Raw genomic sequence first — 23,998 nt, 5'->3', positions numbered from 1 at the left:
GCGACTCATCTTATTTTGAAAATTCCCGTACAATCACCCCTTTAAAATTAACGTTTCTTGAATAAATAACGTTTTTAAGTGTTTTCGGCAGTGTTTTTCTTACAATTAAAGATTGCTTCGCTATATTTAGCGTATACTAATTTTCTCATCATATATATTCTCCCATCTTCTACAGGCAATGAGTTGACTTTCTCTTTCTTAATTTGATACGTACGCGCTTGCACAACGTAGGTACCTCTCTGTAGTCCGTCTTTCGCGCATTTGCATGTGTATCGTTTGTACCGCGCGTTCGCAATAACGATACACATACAATACAGGCGGCACGCCCACGCTGAATTCGGAATTGACGTAAGCGAAATGAAAGGTGTAGGTAGCAGGGGAGGGGGGAGTAAAGCGAGAAAAACGGTAAGTTAATGCGATTGACGCGACGCGATGAGGAGACGCACGTTCCTCCGTTGCTTCGCCTTGCGGAACAAATTGCTCGATTAGTCATTAATAATACCTACTACGACTAGGATTACACTTATCTGTCGTAAGTTCAGAAAAGTGTAATACATAATTAGATTAACGAGACGTGCTTTCACAAATCTTACTTCCACAGTGGCGACGATGATCGTAAATAAATGCTGCTTTCCTTTTTCGTTTCGTAAAAAAAAATTTTTTTAATACAGCCTGCTTCGTTTTATTTCATTTTCGAGCAACGCAATGTCCGGACATTGTTATGATGATAACTTGTTAGCAATTCGATTTGATAAACTATTTGGTGATTTGCTCAGTTATTTCATTCGCATTGCGCGTATTACGCAGTCCGAGCAGGTTATTGAAATCGCGTACATTATTATACAGATTTACCCCAGCCGTGCGTGTCCGCAAAATAATTTACATTATTTAATTGAAATTGCTTTACATCTACAATTAATTCACCGATGTCATTAACACTAATCATCCCATTTCACATATTCTGCGCTCTTATGTGCGAAATAAATTCAGTTCAGCACACAAGCATAGGAAATATTAAAATGCTTAATAACCGTTCAAATATTTTACGTCCTTAGGTATAAACGCGTTCTCCCAATTTTCAAATCTCTACCCGAACCTTAGCTTATTTTTAGCTAACAAGAATGCGAACTAAATTCATTTTTTCTTTAACGTACAACGATTAATCATCGAATATGTATACCTAATGATTAATCACTGATGAATGCAAGGTGCCGTTCCGAGAATGCTTCTATTGCTCAAACGCTCCAAATAGCCCGCAGTAAATTCAGTAAAATACATCTCACGTTTCTATCACCGGGATAAGACGCGATACGGACCACGATTCACGATTCCGCCCGTGCCTATGCGGAGCGTCCAGCAGGCGTAGCGCGGCGACCTCGGTGATCCAGTTCAAGGCTGAATCCTTTCGAGAAACACTAAATATATAAAAAAATATATATATATATATATATATATATATATATATATATATATATATACGCAGCGCACTTGAACCGAAGGCCGACAGCGACGGCCCTATGTTATAAGCCCCGACTCTTCCTCGTCTTAACGCGTGCCGGGTTCGTTCGTTGAAGCTCGCTCGGGAATTTATAGGTGCACCGTAAACTCCCGGGGAAACAAGCATTCTTCCGAGAATTATGAAGAGAAGAGAGGACACGAAGCGGGGGGCAGGATACAACGTTTATCCCCGAGGAGCGTCGTACGTTTTGCGAGCGCGCGGGAATAGAGGACACGATGTTCCCACATCTTCTTTCGCTCGGCTGTTACTCGAAGCTGGCTCGCACGTGGCGCGGGGTTTCATGGACGGCGCGGCGGTGCAACATCCGCGTCGCGCCGTTTTGCTCGTTGCAATGCGCTGTTACGATGTTACGTGTTACGGTTCTCTTTCCGACCCGGCGCGTTATTCCCGCGCTCCCGCGAAGGCGGCATTACGTCGGAGTACTTTTATGTCAGATTGCATACACGCTCATAACTCGCGCGCTCGATAACGCCTGGATGCATCGACGAAAAGATGAAACTCCTGCCACCGCGCATCCGGAAACGGTCGAATATGCTCTATTGTAAGTCTTATTCCTCGCGCGAGCAACGGATGAACAATAAGCGATAACGTCACAATTGAGAATTTTAATAAACATTGCACAAGGGATAACTTTCGATTTCGCGATGTATGTATACACAACTGGGCCGTTTAGCTTGGCTTAATTGCATGAGCGATATTAATTTAAACAAAAATAATACATAGAATATCTATATATATTTCTATATAGCACAGAGAGCGTATAACGAGTAGAGCAAGAAACATATTAAAAATATATATTACATGCATAAGTTAACATATGCAATGTAATAAAATGTATAAAAATAAAATTAAATATTTACTCAATAAAAGTGTAATCTGGCAGCATTGTTTCCATTATAGCATTTTCTAATTTATTATCATCAATTTGTAACATGTAGACTTTTATATCCAATTCTATGAAAAAAAAATCTACGAGGAGTATTCAGAATGATGTCCATTATCTTATTACGCTACATCTCAGCAAAATTGTTTTTAAGGACAAATCGTTCACTTATTCGCAATTCGAAGCGAATTTAAAAAACATCCGGTGAAGCCGTAGCTATTGAACCGCAAGAAGGATCCTTCACGATCCGCAACCTTTCGTCTCACAGCAGGTGCGTTCTATTAGCCGTCCCTGCGTACAATTCGCGGATAAAAAGAGCCTGTACGTTTCCACTCGCTGTAGTCGAAAATGTAGTGCTTTTCATAGCGCATACACACACGGCACGCGCGCGCATTCAATGCGATCGCGCGCACGGCGTTCTCGTTCATTAAGAACATTTCATTTCTTTTGCACGACCGTCTATTATTTTCCCCGCGTCTGCATCAGGCTTTAGGCTGGTTGAGCCCCGAGATGCAGCGATGTGTGCGCCGCATAGAAAGCATTCCGAAGGCTGCACTTGCAACTTGCAACCCTTATGCGCTATCCAAACGTGAGTGCTTTCATCTCGTCGGTGATTTAAATATTACAGATTCGCCATCGAGCAACAGCATTATCAAGAGGTTGTAATCTCCCCTATAGTTTCGCGAGATGTATAAAATAGCTGTCATTTTCCGCGTTTCGAGGATCATACAATTGATAAACTCTCAGTAAGTAATGAAAAATCATATTTCCATTTTTATACAGTTGATATTTTTTGTCCTTTCCTGAGACTGAAAGACGTTCTACGGTTTTGTGTACCTATTTACGGCCGTTCGCCCGTATATACAGCCCGACGAAGAGCCGGATGACGGAACGGCGGAATTTTGGAGAGGCTCCAAATACTTTCTTCATTTTGATATTGCCGAGATGCCGCAACGCATATGAGAAAACTAATAACTCATTTTGATCGCGGATAGTTTTTGTCAAATAATATATCCTCGATTTGTCTCCTTCGCCGTCTTGCAGAGGCACTAGAAAATATTTCTAATGTGATGTAATAAGCTGCACACACAACTGCTATGTGGCCAAACGTTATCTACCTATATATATATATATTGTATATCTATCTATTATTATTTGAAAACGATCTGTTATAGTTATATATGTCCTTTTGTCTTTGTTCAAAATTTATGTTTATTTGAGATGAGTATGACGGAAACAAGTCGCGCAATATCATAAATAATTTCTCGCTTTGTACGATCAGTTTCAAATCTTTTCACGCTATGCTACAATGCTTTTTGTAATTTTTAAAACTTTTATAATTAAAATCGACGTATTAGAAATTATATAAAGTGATACCCATGTTATCAATTTGTAATTAAAAAAAAATAGGTTCTAGTTTCGCCAACACACACACACACACACACACGTATATATTTTTATCCTTTATTTTTTACCAAAAAATATATAGATACATACATATAGCGACTTTTTTTATTTATCACTGTATATCGCGTTATTCATGTAATAAACAAATATATTTTTCATGAATCAATATTCTCGCGAAATGTCAGATGTTACATACAGAATTCTTTTCGTATTATAAATGCATGTACGCCGTAAAAACGACGTGCGTTTTTTATAAGACCCTTCCCCATAGATAGAATATAAATGTCTTAGAAAATGGAAATATTTACAGAAGATTCCCATTTCAATGCACCTCAAAAGTAAATCTGCATGCAAGACATATATGGTAGAGTGTTTCGTTTCAAAATAATGGAAAGTCTATAGAAGGTTACGGTGTGTGTGATATCGCATGAAGTGAAATCAGAATAGAAAGGTGTGGTCGCTGATTTTTTCTTTTTTTCAGCTACTTAATGAGCGTAAGAATATTTTTTGCAACAACTTCTCCAAAGTTAATAATCTCGAAAATCAAGGACGCGCGACTGAGCTGTTGTCGCGAAACAGGTATACTCGCGGGTGAGCCGGGCGCCATTTTCGTGAGAAAAATTATTACGTATGGTATAAGCTTTTCTCGAGGAAAACGCATGAATATTACTCAAAACTTTCCTCTTTCCGTGTGCGGCTAAGTACATTAAGTCTTTTCACCTGAGAGTCGCGGTGTAATATACGACTCACGAAAGAAATAGGTACACCCGAGACAGCGACTTCCGACGCAAAATTCGGTTCAGATTTATTGTCCAAATTTTATCCCGAGCATTGACCAGATTTCTAAGCGGTCATTTATCTCTGCGATAGATCGAATGATTCACAAAAAATTACAAATATTGTTTACGAGACGGTCCAGTCTCGTATACACGATTATACTTTTCACATTAGTTCAAGAGAATGAGAAACGTAATAAATTTCTTCGAGCTGGCAGCGGCGCTTCCGAGAAGCGATGGTCGTGTTACCGCTCAGTATTGCAGACGCGCGCGATTGCATCCGCGCCAGCCGCGATCGATATATTTTTCCCACGATACGTCGAAAGCGCCGCGCTGGCGAGGGAAGGAGAGAAAGAGCGCGAGAGAAAAAAGCAATTACCACGCGCGGAAATACCGAGCTCTCCGTGAATCGCGGACAGTACCGGCATCGTTCGTCTTATCTGTTATGAAATATATTATTTGTTTTCTCGTACGATAGCGCATCGAAGATGATTGCAAACTCCTCTCGTGAAATTCTTTCAACGGCTTCGCTTACGCGTTACCACAATTCACGTTCTTAGTTCGTCGTTATTCTACGCCAGAGTTGGCATCTAATCGACGGAAGTGACCGGGAGAAGATCGTGATCTCTGACCCTAAGCTTCGTAATATATTTTTGAAGATATTTGTTTTCTCTGCGCTTATATACTCTCTCCATAGTTCTCCCGCTTAAAATAACTTTACATTCTCAAAATCTACGCCGATATTTATTTTCCCAATTTATCGTCATGTTCAGCCATTTTCTATAAATAATATAGAAAACAGCTATTTATAATCATAAATTGCGAAAAAATATTGACGTGAAAATAAAATTACATTAAAATGTGATTTTACTTTTACGCCAATATTTTTTTCCAATTTATGATCATAATTAACGGTTTTAGAGAGAGTAAAGATGTATGTTGTATATATATGTATATATACATGTACTGTATATATATCTTTCATTTCTTCTTTATTAACATAATTCATCTGACATACACGCGCGCGCGCGCGCGCCAAATAAGTTAATAAAAGAGAAAAAAAGAGATTAGATTTTTCTATATGTCTGAGCTCGATCATATTCTCTGTGTATTTTTTCTTATAATGCGATATTAAATTTCTTTTCTTAACCTAGCCAAGTTCAGAACTAATAATAACCGCCGACGCTCGCAGCATCGCTGTTCACTGGTTTTATAACTAGAGCACATTGGGAAATCGTTTCTCGATGCGCAATACGGTGCACAGGTGGATACGCGCGAGGTGGATACCGGCTATTAGTTTGACCCAATGACCTGCAATTAACACGTATGCGCGAATCGTAACGCGCGTAGGTGCCACTTATCTGGCTCGACCTCCTGTTGACATTTAAGCAAGCAATAAGTGGCAACTTTATCTAATCTCGTCGCGTAAAAGAGATCGCGAAAGTTGGAGAAATCGCACGACTAAGCTTGATTGCAGGATACAAATTCATTAATTTAATTAGTCGGCAGCGCATAACACTCTTATAAAATATATAAAGATCACTTACCTTAACTGTACCGCGCAATCGTTGTGACAGGTTCCATGCCTGATCCACAAATAGATCGTCCTGCAATGCAAAAAAAGAATCGAATAAAAAAATCTATTACAAAGTTATATCAGGCAAAGTTATCTATGCATTTATTATTAGAAATTGAGAGGCATAACGATCGTAAGATGTATTCTTCTGGATCAATAATGTGTCTAAAAGCCAAAACTAATTTAATGTCATCTTCATTCATTATAATATAGTACGCAGTGTTTACCAGCATCTAAATATCTTATAGATGATCATCCTTATTATATCTTATCTAGATAAAAAAATAGAAAGTATATTCATCTTCATCTTAGATGAAAAATCACGTCATCTTATCTAAAAATTATTTAAGATAGTAAGATTTCCATTCTTTCTGCTATTTCTTTACCGCCGTCTAAATTAAATTAGATTCCAGAACGTTATATGAACGCTATAAAGTTGTGTAAAGACCTATTTTTGAAAAAAGTAGATTATTTATACTGCAAGAATGTCATTACACTCGAAAACAGATCAAATTTCTTTCTTTCCGCTACTATTAGAAGTTTAAAAAAAAAGGAATAATAAGTAAACAATTATTAGTGGCATCGAAGCACTTTCGTATTTGGAATCTAAATCGAAGAAACTCCAATCTCTTATAAATTTTCCAAACGTTTAAAATGTTTTTTTTTTTTTTAATATAATCCCTGGTCATCGTCAGTCCCAGTAAAGCGCCTTTTTAGTTTAGCACAGCAAATCAGTGCACCCCGCCGAAGCTGCTTAGACAAAACATTCGGAAAACTGTTATTTTTGAGAAATAAAAACTCAAAATAAAATTATGAATACTGTTTTTATTATAATCTGCGTAATTCTTTTTATAAATTTTTATGAATACCTAGTCTCATAAACCTAAAATTATTTGTATAAAAATCAGCGATAATTATCTCATATTTTTATCTCATCTAGATTAATTAAAAGAAAATCATCTTTCTCATCTAAGATACGGATCTTCATCTCAGATTATTTTAAAATCAGCTACAGCAAACACTGGATAGTAATAGGTTTATACTTTGCCGAATGATCGATACGAATGTAAGAACGATAGTGGCGAAAGAAATAATCTGCTGAGAGAAAAAAAGCGAGAGAGACGTCGTCATAAAGGCGCGCACTCCGCCAAAGCGCGACCAAAAATAAACGCGCGCGCGTTTGGTTAAACGGGCATTTATGTATACACGCGAAAGCATCTGCCTGCAGTCAGTCACCTATTTCTGTAGGAGCAGCGTTAGCAGCGACGGCGCAGCGCGACGATTCATGCAGGGTATTGCAGGGGTGTCGGATGTCATGGGGGTTTGCGTAACCGCTCGCTCGCGGCCACATTTTTAATCCGACGGCCACGGCGTGTGTAAATCATGCTTTTAGCACCGGGAAAATCGTCGCCTCCTATAGGTAAGTGCTCGCGCCGTTAAAAGTGCTCTTCGTCGACCGAGAAGGAGCCTCGAACCGACCGTCGTCGTCGACCGACTCGGCAATAATGTAATGGGGAAGTTTAATGGCCGTCACTGCGGGCAACGTGCACCGCCGTCGTACGTGCAATAACAATTAACGACAGAGGGTAACAGATGTTGGCCGCGGGGCTCGCGCGCACAGCCAAGGGCAGCTACGGGGTTGGATGAGAGGGCAGGGAAGAGAGAGGCTTTTTGTTCTCTCACGACGACGCGATGGGACATTTTGCAAAGGGCCCCATTTGTCGGCTCGTTAAACGAAAACGCGTTATACACGCCGCGACGAATTACACTTAGATCTCGATATAATGCAACATAGGCACAGTGCGCGAGAGGGTGATAAATGTATCAGCGGAGAACGAGCCAGTAAATATATAATTACTCCACACCTATTTCCTATACTTCTATACGCGAATTCGATTAATTTAATTTAAAATTTTTTTACGAATATACATATTACTGTATAAAATGTTGTATATAATACTGAATCTTACAATATTGATTTGTTGAAAGTATAGAGTGTGTTAAAAATAAGAATAAGAGAAAGTATATATATGTATAATTAAAGAATTTTTTTGTGACAATGAAAAAGACATATTGTATTAACACGTTGCACCGATATAGTACATGATGTGACAACTGCTTTATACATATTAATTATGTACGAATTAATAATACTGCGAAATATTGTATGATATTGTATGTACTTGTGCTCAAAATAATGTATGTAATAATAATGTACCTGCTTATATTCAAAATATCAACTGGCCTGACTGGAAAGTTCGGCGTGTACCACCCATCACCGATGGAGCGGCACGTATTAAAATAAAAATTTAATGTAACAACTATTTTTAGCTCGGGAAATGTTTCCGAAGGCCGAGGTACTGATTACATGCGACAGTCAAGCAAATATTGGTCAAGCACATGCTGCGCCTAGTAAACAATTAAGTTCCACGCGAAACTGATGGGTGTGGTAAGACACGTTGCACACGTTGCGTACAATAGATGGGGATTCAATGGCGCATAATAATAGCAACGAGAAAAATCAATGGCGCGTAATACACATTTACCTTGTCATATCATAATATTATATACCTACCGGAAATATTATATTTATACTATATACATAATATTCTAGTACTGATGGTACAATCGGAAAAGGAAAGATTTCTCATGAAAAAGTACATAAATTAAAAGAATATAGGATAAAATTTGCAACTTTCTTGTATTTATTTTCAAGAAAAATAAAATTTAAAAAATTGGAAAATTAATAACGTATTCCTGCTTTATCAAACTTGAACGATTTATATCGAATTTATCTCGACGGTTATTAAAATATATAAATTATATTTTATTTATTTTATATTATATTATACTAGCTTGATACTCGTGCTTCGCTACGATAACACATTTTACTCCTTTTCACTACCTTACGGATCGAATTTCTAAAAATTAGTGGGTGCATGCTTCTTGTTAGTGGGTGCTTACGTCATGGAAGGAATATACTCCCCGAATTTCATATTTCTAGGTTTAGGGGTTTGGGCTGGGCGTTGATGAGTCAGTCAGTCTGTCAGTCGATCAGTCAGTCAGGACATTTGTTTTTATATATGTATAGATTAAAAATAATTTAAGAAGTTACTGAAAAAGTTATAAAATTAAAATCATTTTCATTTTTTCAATGTATAATGTTGTATCTTTTCGTATGTATCTTAACAACTGAGACGATACATGACACCAAGACTCTTAGAAATTGTTCAAGTATAATAGAAAAGCGATTTTCAAAACCACTTTTCTCGAAAACAAAGTGCATAAAAAATATTTTATTCTACATTTTACATTTTATACTTATTGTTTCATAAAAAATTACTTACTTTTCTTATATTAATATTTCAGAGACTCTCTGCATGTAAATAAGAGAAAAATGATGGATATTTTATATGTATAATTATAAAAACTGAGAAGAATTCGGAAGAATCTTTAAGACGCATCGTTATCACCGAGCGCACTTGAAACAAAAGTTCGCTTTCGTACTTATTTATCTCCGCGAGGGAAATAAATCGAGGTTTCTAACGGCCGAAGAAATTCCGAAACCCTTAATTAAACGAGTAGACGGCTTTAAATTGTTGATTCGGAAATTTGCATTTGTGTACGCCACGCGGCGCCGCGCCGGGCGAAACGCTCCCGCTGTTCCTCCGGGGTAAACACCCGCTCGAAGAACATACAACGGGAAAAGTGACGGGAAACGGCAGGGCCGCGCGCGGGCGGTGTGCGTGCGGAAGCCGGAGCGGAGAAAGGTGCCGCGATCGGCGTCGGTGGCGGTGGATATCGATCACGAAACATTTGCATGGAAAGTTCTTGCGGCGCGCGGCGAACGCTGCCGCGGTTATATTTCTCCTAGCACCCGGAAACGTGGATTCGGTCCAGGCGCCTAAGATATCGCTCGGCGAGGGATCGACTTCATGGATTAGAAAATGGCCGATAGATAAAAATTAACTCTTTTATCTTATTCGGAGATAACGACTGTTTTAGTCAGGGTCGAGCGCGCAAGAGGGTCATCACAATATCTCCGAAACAAGAATGTATAATGGAGAAAGACTGTAGTGTGTAAATATTCACGATATATTTACCGACTCGTTTTGTGCTGAACATTTTATTTGTCCGGCTCTTGAAATAAGATAACAGCTCTCATTATAATCGCAATATATGCTAAATTGTGTACATTGTTTGGAAATGAGAAGCAGTTCTCCTTTGCTCGCACTCAATGTCTTTGTGTAACTAGATATATACGTAACGTCAAGAAATAAATTACGAAAATAAAAGAACAGAAATTGTCGATGACCTACTAAACCTTTTAAAACCCAGTATAACCAGAAAAGATAAGCAACATTATCTTTAGTATCATCTTTGCGTAAATTATAAATTTATTAAGCAACAAAAAGATGACGCAAAAGTTAATATTATATGGGTTTAATATATAGTTTGGAGGAATCTCTCCAGGATGTTCCACGTAATAAATCAGGATTTATTAATACCACTTCCGGTAGCACGGATATAACTTGTATAGACTAACTCCTTAAAAATTTGCTAAAAAAGATCGATTTCATAGAGTCGACTAATTAATTGAGTTGAGCCGCGACGAGCGAACAAAAAATTAATTAAGCTCCACTGAAAAGCGCCGTGAGACAAAAGCGAATCTCAAACGCTAATCTGAGAAACGTTCCTTTGACAGATTCTTTTTTCCTCCATCGCACACGCGCACGCGCGGACAAAACTCCTGACAGCGTTCAGTGTCTCGTAATGAGTTGGTACAGATTCACAAAGCTTGCGGTCTAAGGTAAAGCAAAATTAACTCTTAATTTTTCTCATTTATACGTGAAAGAGAGAGAGAGAAAATGGGAGAGAAAAAGGGAGGGAGGAGCTTTAATACAACCGAGAGAAATTTCAATTTCCATAGTATTTTCAGTTAATTAGTTTTTCCTTAGAAACTAAATTAATTGAATCAAATATGTAACTTGGCGTTAAATTTTGATGAAGATTCAGGTAATTCTTTCATTGCCGGCTGAATAACGCGGGTCAATAATAGTGAAACGCCGAGATCCAATTATCTTTTACAGCCTAAAGACGATAAAACGTAGATGGGTATGGCGTAGGCAGGCGTATCGTTTAGGCGATGGTCCGACGACGAATTAACTCTTTCAGATCTCTCTTACGGGCTTACGTCACTCTCACGCTGCCACTCGGTCAGAGGCACACGCACGCCCGCACACGAATATGCGTTTGACACGCTGCGTCACAAGACTTTTACCAGCGCCAGTGTGCGCGCCGCTATGAATAACCTATAGTGAATCGGGTCACGTTCAATGTTTTTACGTTTCTTTTGCGAGAGGGATGTTATGAGGGCGAGCGAGACGGTTTGCGCAACACTCGAGAAATATCGGAACTGTTTCTTTTTCAAGTTAATTCTATATTCCTGTTTTTTCTTCATCTCGGCTAAATATTAATACGTAAAATATTTTGAATAATCCCGAAAATATACGATTTAACATGTGTCGTACAAAAAGTGTACGTGTTCGAAACACATCATCAATCTTTGTCCCTGGTGCACTTTCAATGTACTACCGGACAGCACGAAATATGTTGCGTAAAATGTTCATTAATTATAATTACCCTTCGCCACAGATTCCCACCTCTCATTCCTATAAAACTATTTCGAGTTCAGCTGCTGTGGATTGATGGATGCGGGGTTGAGTAATATGTGGCAGGGGGATAATATAGGTCTCTTTTCCCCATATCTTTCGGGGGCTGTGAGTTGCCTCCATCTGTGACTTTTGTGGAACTTTCATGGAACTCAAAAGAGACGCTACAGTTGGCAATTTCATTGTCCCTTCCATAGATGTTAGAGAATCATAATTCTCCCCTTTGAAACGTTCCTACCGTTTCCTACTTCAATTTATTACTAAATTTTTCTAAAACTAATTATTAAAAAATTCATTACTTGAAATTAAACAGTCTAATATAAATAAACATGTATATAGCAAATAATACGCATATTTTTTTAACGAGCTTAAGAGGAGACTGAAGAGATTTTCGATTTTCTAGAAGTATCATTAATTGCTATGTAATTAAACTTTAAACACGTCTTCCCCCAAATTTTATTTATTAACTTTTTGCAGTGATTTCTCCGAAACTATATATAAGCTTCGTATTGATTTAAAATTTTAAAGCAATAATGTTTGTTTATCTGGCTCTCCAGGTGAACAACCCCGCAAAAATTTTTCATTTCGAGATATTGATTTTTTTATTGTAAAAGGACTGAAAATTTTGAATTCTTTCTTAATAATAGCTGCCATTTTGTTAATTTTTATTCAATTTTTTTTGTAGTGGTTTATCAGATAATGACAATCCCCTCCTCAAAGACTTCTAGGTAAAATTTTCTCTGATCAGACCACCGAGAGTCGAGATATTGCAAAACGATGAACTCGAAAAAAAGCGGAGTATACTTCAGCCATATAAAAAATATATTTTTCTATTCTTTATATATTGTATAAATATATTTCAAAATCTCACTCTCGCACATTTACTCAATTTGTCACAAAGCATTGTCAAAAACAAGCATGATTTTCTAGCAATCTGACCTTCCAGTCTCCTTAAGAGGATATTCTCTGGTTTGAAAGGTCGTAAACAAGTATTTTTCAGGCCTTTTCGCAGGAAAACGAAAAAAGGAAATAACAAAAACGCTCTTCTTTTTTATGTTATATCCTGTGGTCATTAGCCACACTTCACCTGAATAAGAAGTTTTGGTTTTTGCGTTTCAGATATCTAGAACAGCTAAATCATTTTATGCATTTAGTTGTTGCATTCATTGTATGCATTTTATGTATAAGTATCTAAAACAGCTAATCATTTACACCGTTTATTGCGTTTTTTTTGCGAGCTCATAGTGACCAAGATATAACGTAAAAAAAGAAAAGCGTTTTTGTCATTTAGAAAATAAAAATATATTCTGAAAATAAGGCTAAAAGAACATGTAAAGTTTAACGTTATTCGTTTTTTTCGTTTTCCTACAAAAAATTCCTAAAAAATACTTTTAAACCAGAATACCCCCTTAATTGCGTTGAATCTTAATTTTTAGCCCAGAGTATTTTCCTTTCCCTCATTTACCTATAAGATTCTCGTTATTCCACAAGATTACACGTTTACTCATCTTATACCTATATATACTTCCTCCATCTCACTATAATTCAAACAAAATTAAACGTAATTTTTCGAAAGTTCGTGCAATAACCTTCGTATAATAGATAAAGATCAAGCGTGTAAAATACATCGCAAAATAAAAGCGAGAGCGCATCTCAAAATTCCACGAGCAATAAAATTTTATCTTTACGAACAGTGATACCGCGAGATAATGGTCGATTTGCGCGAGAATTACGCAATAAATTGAGACGCGTTCCATGTTACGTGGCGCCTCATTCTGCGCCCCGCGATATTTCGCCTCTTTCGCGCCGCGAAAACGAGGCGATCTCACCGGGCGCAGGCGGAACGTGTGAACGCCGAAACCTTTTATGACGGCTTGATTACGGGATTACGGAATTACGTCGCGGGCAGGCGATATTTAAAATCCCGTGTGCAAACCTCGAGCGAACATCTGCGTCTTCGCGACCCTTCCGCGCCCTTTCGTCACGCACGCGCGCGCGCGCGTTGCGTACGTATGGTGTCGCGTACTTCCTTTTTCTCTCGCTCCCTCCTCCCCGTCTCGCTTTCAGGCTCGTTGGCTTTCCTTTGTTCCCGCGGTGAAACGGAGTGACCGGGAGAAGGAACATGAATACGAGCCGTCGCAAATGAATCGGGCGCGCGCTTGTACACCGAGTCTAATTTTAAGCCACGACCGTAACCTGTTTCGCTTACGATCTCCTTTATTTCTTGCCATTCGAGCCTTAGGGAGGAGGAAAAAAAATATTAGCGTCGAGACCGGCGCGAAAAAGCCGCGGTGAAGAAAAACCGTTCTCTCGTTCTCGTTTGCACGTCGCGTTGTACTTTGTTAGACCATCAACATCTGTCTTTATTTTTCTGTCTCTTTCTCTCTCTCTTTCCTTTCACGGATCTAATGTCATTAAGTCAGAAATCGAGCCGCGAAGGTTCGTGAGAAAACCTCGGAGGAAACCTTCGCGCGACAGATAAGATCGAGCATGTAGGGAGTTTTATTATCCAAAATTAAGTCGAGGACACGTCTCCAAGTTCCACATAGAACAATAAAATTTTACCTCTACGAACGGTCGCATGTGAGATAATTATATTATCGATCTACTCGACTCGATACACGTACAATAATAACGCGCGAATAGATCGACGACGCGGCGGCGATCGTGAGCTACGATACGCGGAATTTATCGTCCGCGCGATGTTCGACGTAGATGAGTGACGCACAGCGGGGAACGTGGTACATACGTCCGAGAGTGCCGTTTCGAAAGTGATATCACTCGTTCTCCTACGCGCCGAGCGTCGTCAACATCCGCCGGTATAGAGGTACGTGCGTCGCGCGCGACCGTGTTGTCTGAACACTCTGAGCGCGAACGAGAGGTGTGATTCATGTCTCGTCATTACGGATCACCGAGGTAATTGCGTTATGTAAGCTGAGACTGCGCAAGGATTACTCTCTCTTTTCCTCTCTCTTCTCTTTCTCTTTCTCTCGTATCGAAATCAATTTCAGTCGCCACCGCTGCGGAAGAGAACGTTTACTTCTCGTAATCATCAAAAATAGCAGCATTGAACCTTGACGCATCGCCTGGAACTATGTTCGATACACCGACCTATACTGAGATTAGATTCGTCTGAAATTACTGCATGAACTTGACCAAGCTTTCGTCGCGTGAAACGACGAGCCAGGGGTTTGTAAAATAAAATAATATGTCAACAAGTTATCTGAATTTTAGAAATAAATTGCGAAAATGTTTCATTCATACATCTGTAGTAATTTTGCGAAAAATATAAAAGCACATACAGAAAAATATTCTACAGCCAAGAAAAGCAAACTTATTTGATTTGATTTGTTTTAAGTAATGGTTTTCTTCAACAAAGAATATTTTCTTAATAATAGTTTTCAGATGTACGAAGACTTGTCACAAGTCTTAGAAAAGCTCATCATATTGTGCTCATTGCAAAAGAATTTATTTTTGTTTCAAGAATATTATGAAACTTTACCGAAGAAAAGCTATATAGAATTAATTTGAATATTTGAAGATACATTAACGTAAGAATATTTATTATAAATAGAAAAAGAATTTCTATATGCAAAAGAATCAGAAAACGAAATATAGTTTAGAAAAATGAAAATTTTTCTTGCTTCAAGTAAATCCATGTTCTCGATTCAAATAAATATATTCTTTCTAGAAACAATGTTATCTCGGAACAAGTAATTATTTTTATTTTCATAGACTAGTTTACTATGATTCTTTAGGTAAGAATAAGAATATGAAATACTTGAAATCAATGAATTACTTCTTCTGAAAACTAAGAATATGCAACACTAAGAATATAATCAGAGGTGTGGTCTAGTGGAGTAAAGTGCCAGACTCGTAATAACCTGCACGAAGAACCACGCAGGTTCAATGCACCTGATCACAGGAATTTTAATATTCTATGCCTATACTGTTACACGAGATTACTGAAACCTCCTGAGAAACCCTATGTTCCATTTAGGAATTAAAGGAATCAATCATCGTCATCATCATCAAGAATATAATCTCTTTTTGGAAGTTAGCAGATTATTCTAGGTGAAGAAATATTATACTTGATTAAAAAAAAATAGCGGATAAACTTTTCTATAAAAAATAGTGATATCTTTATTGAAGTATATGCTTCTCTTCTGTAGACTCTATATAATAAACAGACCGAATTTTTGTATTAATTATATAAATATTCTTGTTTGAAGTATTAATAAAAAATACTTTCTAAGATCCAGAATATGTTTTGAGTATCTATATGTGATTCTTGTTTGAAGTATTAAAAAAAATATGTTTTCTAAGATCCAGAATATGTTTTAAGTATATGTGATACTTTATGCTAACTTTATGATAGATTTCGGATATATAAACCTATTAAATACTTAAAATAAGTAATATTTACTTGCAGGTAGTACATGTAATTTGTCTGCGTGCACTGATTTCTTCCGTCTGTCACGTATTCAAGAAAACTGTTGGATTTTGTTGAATATTTATCACGATATAATCCATAAATTTTCACGGTTAATCGGATTAAAGAGGGTAGTTTGATGTGAAATCGCGATAGGGTGTTTCCACGGCGGCACATTATATTTTCTAAATAGAGGCGGTTAATGGAACGCGTTCATTTCGAGATTCGTATCGAGAACGAGTATATACGGGGATCGCTTTTCGTCAAGGCACGGATCGTAAACGATAAGCCAGCGTGACGTATATATTACGTATAATGTCCGAAACACGTCACGAACAAACTGTTGTTCGGCGTTTCGCGCGTGGCGCGACGTCTGCGAGGGGAAAGTATAGTATCGAGCGATCGTTGACAGCGCGCTTCTGTATTCGACCCCGCCGCGCGGGACCAAATCACATCCGAGTTCGATAATCGGGGAACGTGTACCTTACGGAGTTTCGGACACTTCGAACTCTAGAACTGTTCGGGGTGCATTCAGAACTTGATGAAAAAATTGATTTTTTGAAAGATGGGGTGCAAACTTCACAGAGGTAACCACTTCGGCACTCCGGCATTCTCGCCGTACAGACATCCTAATTCGAACCTCGCATTTATCGATATCTATATCTACTAATCTTTGCATTTTATTCTGGAAGAGAAACGTTTCGAGACAGCATGCTTACGTCGCTAAAAACGATGTGAACAACTCCAATTTTGAAAACAATTGCAAATATTCGCGATATTAACGTTCGAAATTGAATTACTTCCAAAACGAACAGGTTAAGGTCAAAACACACTTCAGCATTTCGTATTCTCACCGTGCAGTTAAAATCTTAATCCAAAAAACTTGGCATTATTTCGCAAAAATTCTAATCACCCCATTTTCGACACCGGCTGCCTTCGTCTCGCGACGTTATCTTCCAAACTGAAGCGCGAGACGAGGCATTCAACTTAATTGAGAAGCCCAATTTTTGCATCTCATTCTGAAAAAGGAGCGTTTTAAAAAGAGACAGTATAATTATGTCGCGGAAAATGATTCTAATTTTGAAAACAATGCAAATACTCGCGCGATATTAATGTTCGCGATTGGACTACTACTTCCAAGACGAACAATTTGAGGATCGCGCTCGACGTTGAAATGTCTATTTACCTGCAAAATATCTTATCTGTTCATTTGCATGACTCAACTTCTCCGAACGCTTTTAAAACCAAATTTTATGATTACCATTCGGCGCCTGAGTCATCTGTTGCCATGTAAATAACTTATTTCTTTAGTCATAAAGAGAAAGAATAGTTTCGCTAAAGTGCATAATTACATAATTATTTTGATGATTCAGCACAATTACTTTCAGAAGAAAGGAACTCTGTTTAATTGGGATCCTGGAATATTTAAGAAAAGGAAAGACAAAAATTTATCGTGAGATTTAGATGTGGGAATGAAGAACTTGGCAGTAAATTTCAGCAAGGACAAGAGAGAAATCTTAGTAGGATACATGTCAGAGAGAAGCTGAGACTTTAAAACACCTTGCAACGAGTTGTATTGCGGAGGTAAGAAGGAACATGGGAATGCCGCAATTACTGATGGAGAAGGGAGAATAAAATAAGGAAAGAGAATAGAATCAAAGAAAGTTAAAGCATCTCTCTAGCATAGAAATAATAGCATTAGGTTTACAGAAAGAAGCTAGCTTGCACTGAGAGAAAAGTGTTTGGCATTTGCGACTATATTATAATTTTATAGTAAAATAATTATGGTTGGCGTTCTTATCTTTATAGTTATTGTTGCGCTATAATATTAATAAAAATAACCTTATATGCATAGATCTTCCAATTATGATGGTCATTTTCATCATATTTACCTAGCATGATTTACATATAACCATTAAATTAAAAGTTATAAAACCATGTGAATAAATGCGCATGTTAAAGCCCTGACAACAATAATGCAATATTGAGTCAGTTATAATTCGCATTGTTATAATAACTATGAGAATGTAGTAGACACCGAAAATAACTAAAAATTATAATGAAATTGTGTATTTTTTTCTCTTAATGTAGTAATAGAGAACGTAATTAAGAAATTAATTAAAAATGTGCAAACTATTTAAATATCAAATAGAATCGGGTGAGATTCGAATCGATTCGAATTCGAATTTATATAATTCGAAATTATAGATAATTATAGATAATTATAGATAGATAATTAGATATTACATTAAAATATTTTAATAATTTTAATAATCTATGATTTTTCGTCTAATTGTCTAATTTCAGTTACTGCACTAAATAAAGAATGATTTATTAATTTTATATTATATATTTAAATACGTTTTTTGCTTTAAAAAGAATTTATATTACATAATTAATGTTATTTTTCCACATTAAAATAGTCTTCCAATATCTACGTGTTAAAATTTAATCTAATACTAATTATATTATTAATTAAAAATTACATTTCTACGGTTCGATTCTCTTCGATTCGAATTCGAAAGACAAAATGAAATTTGATTCAATTCGATTCGACATCAAAAATTCTTGATTCGCACAAGAAATTATGTTAGTTAAAGTTTAGACGCGTTTAAATAATAAAATAATATCTTCCGTTGAACTCATAATACGTACGTTATCGGTAAATAACATATCGTATTGTTGAAATTGTAAACCCTTTGAAGGCCGAAAGGTACGAAATAAATACCCATCTATCTATCATAATTATTTTCAGATCTGTATCTGACTTAATTTCTATATACGTTAGCAAAATCTACTTTCCGTATATGGCTCTCCAGCTGTGCTTACGCATTCTACAATTTTATCACAGCTTTGTCTTACTGTTCGCGTATTTGATTCCTTGCTCTCGCGTTCGCGGGGCCATTTCGGAGCGTATAATAAATTAATCTATCTGACACGCAAAAATCAGGAGGGTTATTAGTTATTAGGAGCAGCTGGCGCGGGTTGCAGTCGCGAGCGGAGCGAGACGTGTCGCGCGATCGAAGAATTTCGCCGCTCCGCTCTGTTCCGCTCGGCTCCGCTCTGCTCCGCTCCGTCTCGCAATCCGAAGAGAAGAGAAGGAACGTATACGAGCGCGATTTCGAAATGCCGAACGGGATTGACGCGGGGGAACGCGCTGAAAAACGCGCGGCGACGACGGCGACGGCGACGACGACGCTCTCGTTATTGAGCGGGCCCGAAAACGCCGCGCTTTCATTCGTGCGCTTGCACGGAGGACGACGCCTCGGCGCGTCGTCGCGCCGGCGTCGCGCTTGCTCGCGCGCGCGCGTGCCCGCCGTTCCTTCTCTCTCTCTCTCTCTCTCTCTTTCTTTCTCTCACCTTTTTTTTAGCGCGAAAATCACGTCTCGCGCCTAGGTGCCCCGCGGCAAGGGTGATGACGATGATAACGACGACGACGACGACGGCAACAGCAGCAGCAACAACGGCAGCGATGCGGTAATCCAATATGGCAGCCTACACACATGTCAAAACAAACGCACCGATGCCCGAGAGCGGAGCACGCCGACCGGCCGGACGTCTGGCTCCGAAATTCAAAATTCGTCCCTCCCGGATCTTCTCCGGTCGCCGCCGCCGCCGATCCTCCGACGCCGGCACGTGCCGACGCGGCGCGTCGCGTCGCGTCGCGTCAAGCACGTAGAATCACTGCCGTCGCGTAATACGAATGCGCGATACGACGTACGCGATGCGAGAGGGAGAGAGAAAGAGAAAAGAGATAGGTGACGAGGGGTAAAGGGGAGTAGAACGCTCCGAGCCGCGATACACGACACGTACGCTGCGAGCGCCCGCCACCGACTGGCCAGTCAGTAGTACCAGCGAGACGCGCCAGGCAGTGGGCAGTGGGGCGAGCGGGCGCTGGGCGATAAGTGGGAGGGGAAGTCGGCGAGACCTCAGTGGCGCTCAACCGAGACGGCCGTCCCTGACTCCCGACACCTTTTGCCCTTATTTATGTATAATCTCTGCGTATTGATACATTGTAACCTTTCAAATACTTTTCGCTTTGTATCTGATCATGTTAACCCGGGAACGGGCGTCTGATTTCTTTGCAAAATGGTCATCTGGGGTGATTTTCACAGTCTAATTAAAAGTCACTGTTATTAATTATATATTCCACATCTTTTAATTGTTTTATAATTTATTATAGTGTTTAAGGACAATATATGTATCTCTATATAGATTTTATTCAACATTTTCTGAAAAATTAAAGGAGAAATAAAAAAATATTTAAAAAACGAAAAAAGTACATAAAATTACTGTGACGTGAGCTTCATTTTTTCGATACTGGGGTGTAAAATTCACCCCAGGCGTCCATTCCTGGATTAAACAGGTTTATCGCGCGCGAAGATTTATAATTTCTTCATAGCGCACTTATTTTTACCTCCCAGTGTAACATATTATAATTATTTGCTGCAGCAATGACATAACTTAAAAAATAAAGTTTTCCAGAAAATTTGAATATTTTAAATTATTAAAGTTTTGTAATATCATTTTTTAATGCGATTTTAGTGTAATAACTGATTGTAAAAAAATAAAAGTATTTAACTATATGTAACATCAATTCTCTCTTCATTCGGTGTATATTAAATTCAAAGTATTCTTTTTCAAACAAATAAAAAATGTCAATCTTTCAGTTGTTATTGTTGTAAAAAATAAACGATATATTTTGATGTTAATCTTTAATCGCAGATAAATAATATTTTAATGTCGGCAGAGAGGCGAATGAAGATTGGCGATTCAAAAAGATTTATTTCTTCAATTACATTGTTTAACAAAATTGATGAATGACTTTTTTCGAATACAAGAATCGAAGGTATTTTCCATTGTTTTTTGGACGTTAGATATGATTCTTAATTGCCATCATAATTTTGAGAAATTTGCGGTTAAAGTTGTGAAAAGAGGGCTATTTTAAAATATTTTGATTACGAGTATTAATTACAATAGGTGACGTGTTGGGGAAGTTTCATGACTATAAAAATTAAGTATTAAAATTAAGTGTTAAGATTTTTAGCCATTTTAAAAGAAATTTATTGTATGATTATTAAAAAGATGTTTGTGATTAATGTAGGTTTTGCATCAAAGTTGCGATATATGCCATTAAAGACTAAATATTCTACCAAAACATTTTACCAAATATTTTTTAATTATATTATTCAAACTTAAGGGTTTTTTAGATCGCTGAATACTAATCTGACGTCAAAGTTGATGAATTCAAACTGGCAGAATCAATATGGTGGAAACAGATAGAACAATTTAATAAACGGGATCATATTCCGCACCCAAAAGACTACGCGGGAAACGATAACATTCATTCTTGCGCATTTTTTTAAATAAAATGTTATTTTAGAATAAACGATTTTTAATATTATTGATTCAAATGTATTCGTTTCCCTTTTTTGTACGTATGCTTATTAATTTATAAATTTTTTTTATATTTGTTACATAAGAATACCGCTTTCACCATCGTAATTTTTATAATATCGATGTCTTAAGTACGACGAGATAATTTATTACGTAGTAGAAATCAGTTCCGTGAAAGGAGTAGCACGACGATTAAAGCGTTAACTACGGCGTTGCGGCGGTGTTACGCTCAAACTTGCCGAAACTCAATAAAATAATTACTCCTAATATAATACGCAAGTAACGAGAGGGTGCAAGAAGCTACTACGGATGGTAGCGAGGCAGCGGCGTGCAGAAGTTATCGAGCAAAACCAGCAGCATTAGCCGAAAGGCAACTGGAACGAGAGTCGTCGGCAAAAAGCCTTGCAGTTGCAAATCTTGGTGGATGTAGGCGCGAAGGCCAATTAAGAGAAAGAAAATTTATGCGCACTTTTATTTTTAACAACAGTCTGCTCGAACCTTTTTATACTTTCTCCGTGTCTTAAATATTTAAAATAATTCTATACAGGTATATATAAATTAGCACTTCTAGATGTATTCAAATAAATGTTATATAGACACGATAGGATTCTACATTGAGAGAAAGTGTATATTCTTGTTAAATTTGTCATAAAAAAGCTTACTGACGATTCAATTTGTAAAAAAAAGTCTGTTCCTAATTAGTCAAAATATAATCCATAAAAGTAAAAATTTTAAGAAGTAATAAATTTGCTGACCAAATTTTAATTTATAAAGCTTTTAATGAACATTCATAAAGAAAAAGTCTACGGATTTACAATATTTCAGCTAATTAATAATAAATTTTTCTTATATCTAACTCGCCATTACTTTTTTATCTTGCTTCACAAATTTTTTTTAACAATAAATTCTTTTATTTTAATAATAAATTTAGTTCAAAATTTGAAGCTCGGGGGGCTGTACAACGTTTAGTCTTTAAAAAATGTTTGTGATATATAGTATACCTATGTATATGATTAAGAATATACATCTTCCTTTTTCTTAATATACAATAAATGTCGATGAGATATTAATATAAATTTTGGCTCTCAGTTCTCATCACTTGTTGAACGCACATCGCGCGCGTTAGTTTCCGCGCAAAATGAGGAAAGAGCAATTAACCGCGATCAAGGGTCGTTACAATCCGGCGACACTTATCTCCGCGCAATATGTGCGCCGCATCGGTTCGTCCTCCATCAGGATTCCAGGATACGTGCATACGTATCCTTGTCCTCCTCCTCTTCCATCTTTCCAGTTCTCTTTCTCTCTCACGCGTGTCATTTAATGTCCTGCCCCACATTTCCGTGCGGACCGTTTGTTCGGAGCGGATCCGCTGCTCGTTTCCCTCTTAGACGATAATTCAGCGTGGAAGGAAATCGATGCGGCGCGGCGCAGCGTCCTCGGAGGGTACGCAAAATTTGTCGCGGACTAACGACCGCGTTGCAACGAGCCCGGTGGTGCGACGGTCTTTCGCAAAACGTCAGACCCAGATGCGCGCGCGCGCGCGCAATTTTATTTTGCGAAACGTCAATAACGAGCGCAACTGCGACAGCCGTTCTCGCATTCTCACGATTAGACACGAACGGCGAAACTATCGTTTCCGCGAATTTTTCGCAATATTCTCCGACCGTAGGCGCCGAGGGATTCTCGATATCCCGAATTAATCTCTCGGAGATGTGGATTTTTCGAATCCTTATTCCCGTTTTATTAGCCCGGAATACACGGCCTGGAACGAAAATTCCGAGCACGCAACATTTCGCCGACACCGAGTTTTCCCGGGGTGCGTGTGGCGTGTGGGGTTCCCGGTACGACACTACATTTCAACGCGTGCCGAGAGAAATTTCGTTTTCCTGTCGATCGGGTAGGTATCGGGTATCGGGTGCGCGGGGCGCGGGGAAACGGATATTATACTTTGCACGCCGAAAGAACCGCTAAAGAGGCGTACGGTTTAATTAGTAACTGTGGACATGCGTTATGTCGGCGTATCTTTAGCGTCGCGCTCCATTTCGTACGCGAGTCCTTCGAGCGTTAATAATGAGCTTATTAGTAGTATAATAGGTCATTAATACGTTCGCCAGGTCGATCTCTACAAGAGTTTATTTAGACAGGTAACATCACGTATACACGCTCTATATGATAACAGGCAGCTGTTATCTGAAAAATATTGCCAGATTAAGATGATACGATGCGAGTATAATCGACGATTCTTTCCTTAACGAGCTGATCATAAAAACCGAATGTAAACTGTGTAAAATGGAAAAATAAACAGAAAATAATTGGCAAGAAAGCGGAAGCAATTA

The 23,998-nt window shown here is 38.0% G+C and overlaps 1 long non-coding RNA gene across 1 annotated transcript in view; it reads right to left on the bottom strand.

Annotated features, from left to right (window-relative positions):
• LOC112458113 overlaps positions 1–20,086 on the bottom strand; it is a 46,940-nt gene extending 26,854 nt beyond the window's left edge. Inside the window, exons 1-2 of the long non-coding RNA XR_003041184.1 lie at positions 19,626–20,086; positions 6,133–6,192 (exon numbers count right to left, since the gene is read on the bottom strand). This is a non-coding gene — a long non-coding RNA (uncharacterized LOC112458113). The remainder of the gene's footprint in view (positions 1–6,132; positions 6,193–19,625) is intronic.
• Between the last annotated feature and the right edge of the window lie 3,912 nt (positions 20,087–23,998).

This window comes from Temnothorax curvispinosus, unplaced genomic scaffold, assembly GCF_003070985.1.
Source record: "Temnothorax curvispinosus isolate PA1 unplaced genomic scaffold, ASM307098v1 QBEX01008703.1, whole genome shotgun sequence".
NCBI lineage: Eukaryota > Metazoa > Arthropoda > Insecta > Hymenoptera > Formicidae > Temnothorax > Temnothorax curvispinosus.
The sequence above is the reverse complement of the archived record's forward strand: the minus strand, read 5'-3'. Positions and strand labels throughout refer to the sequence as shown.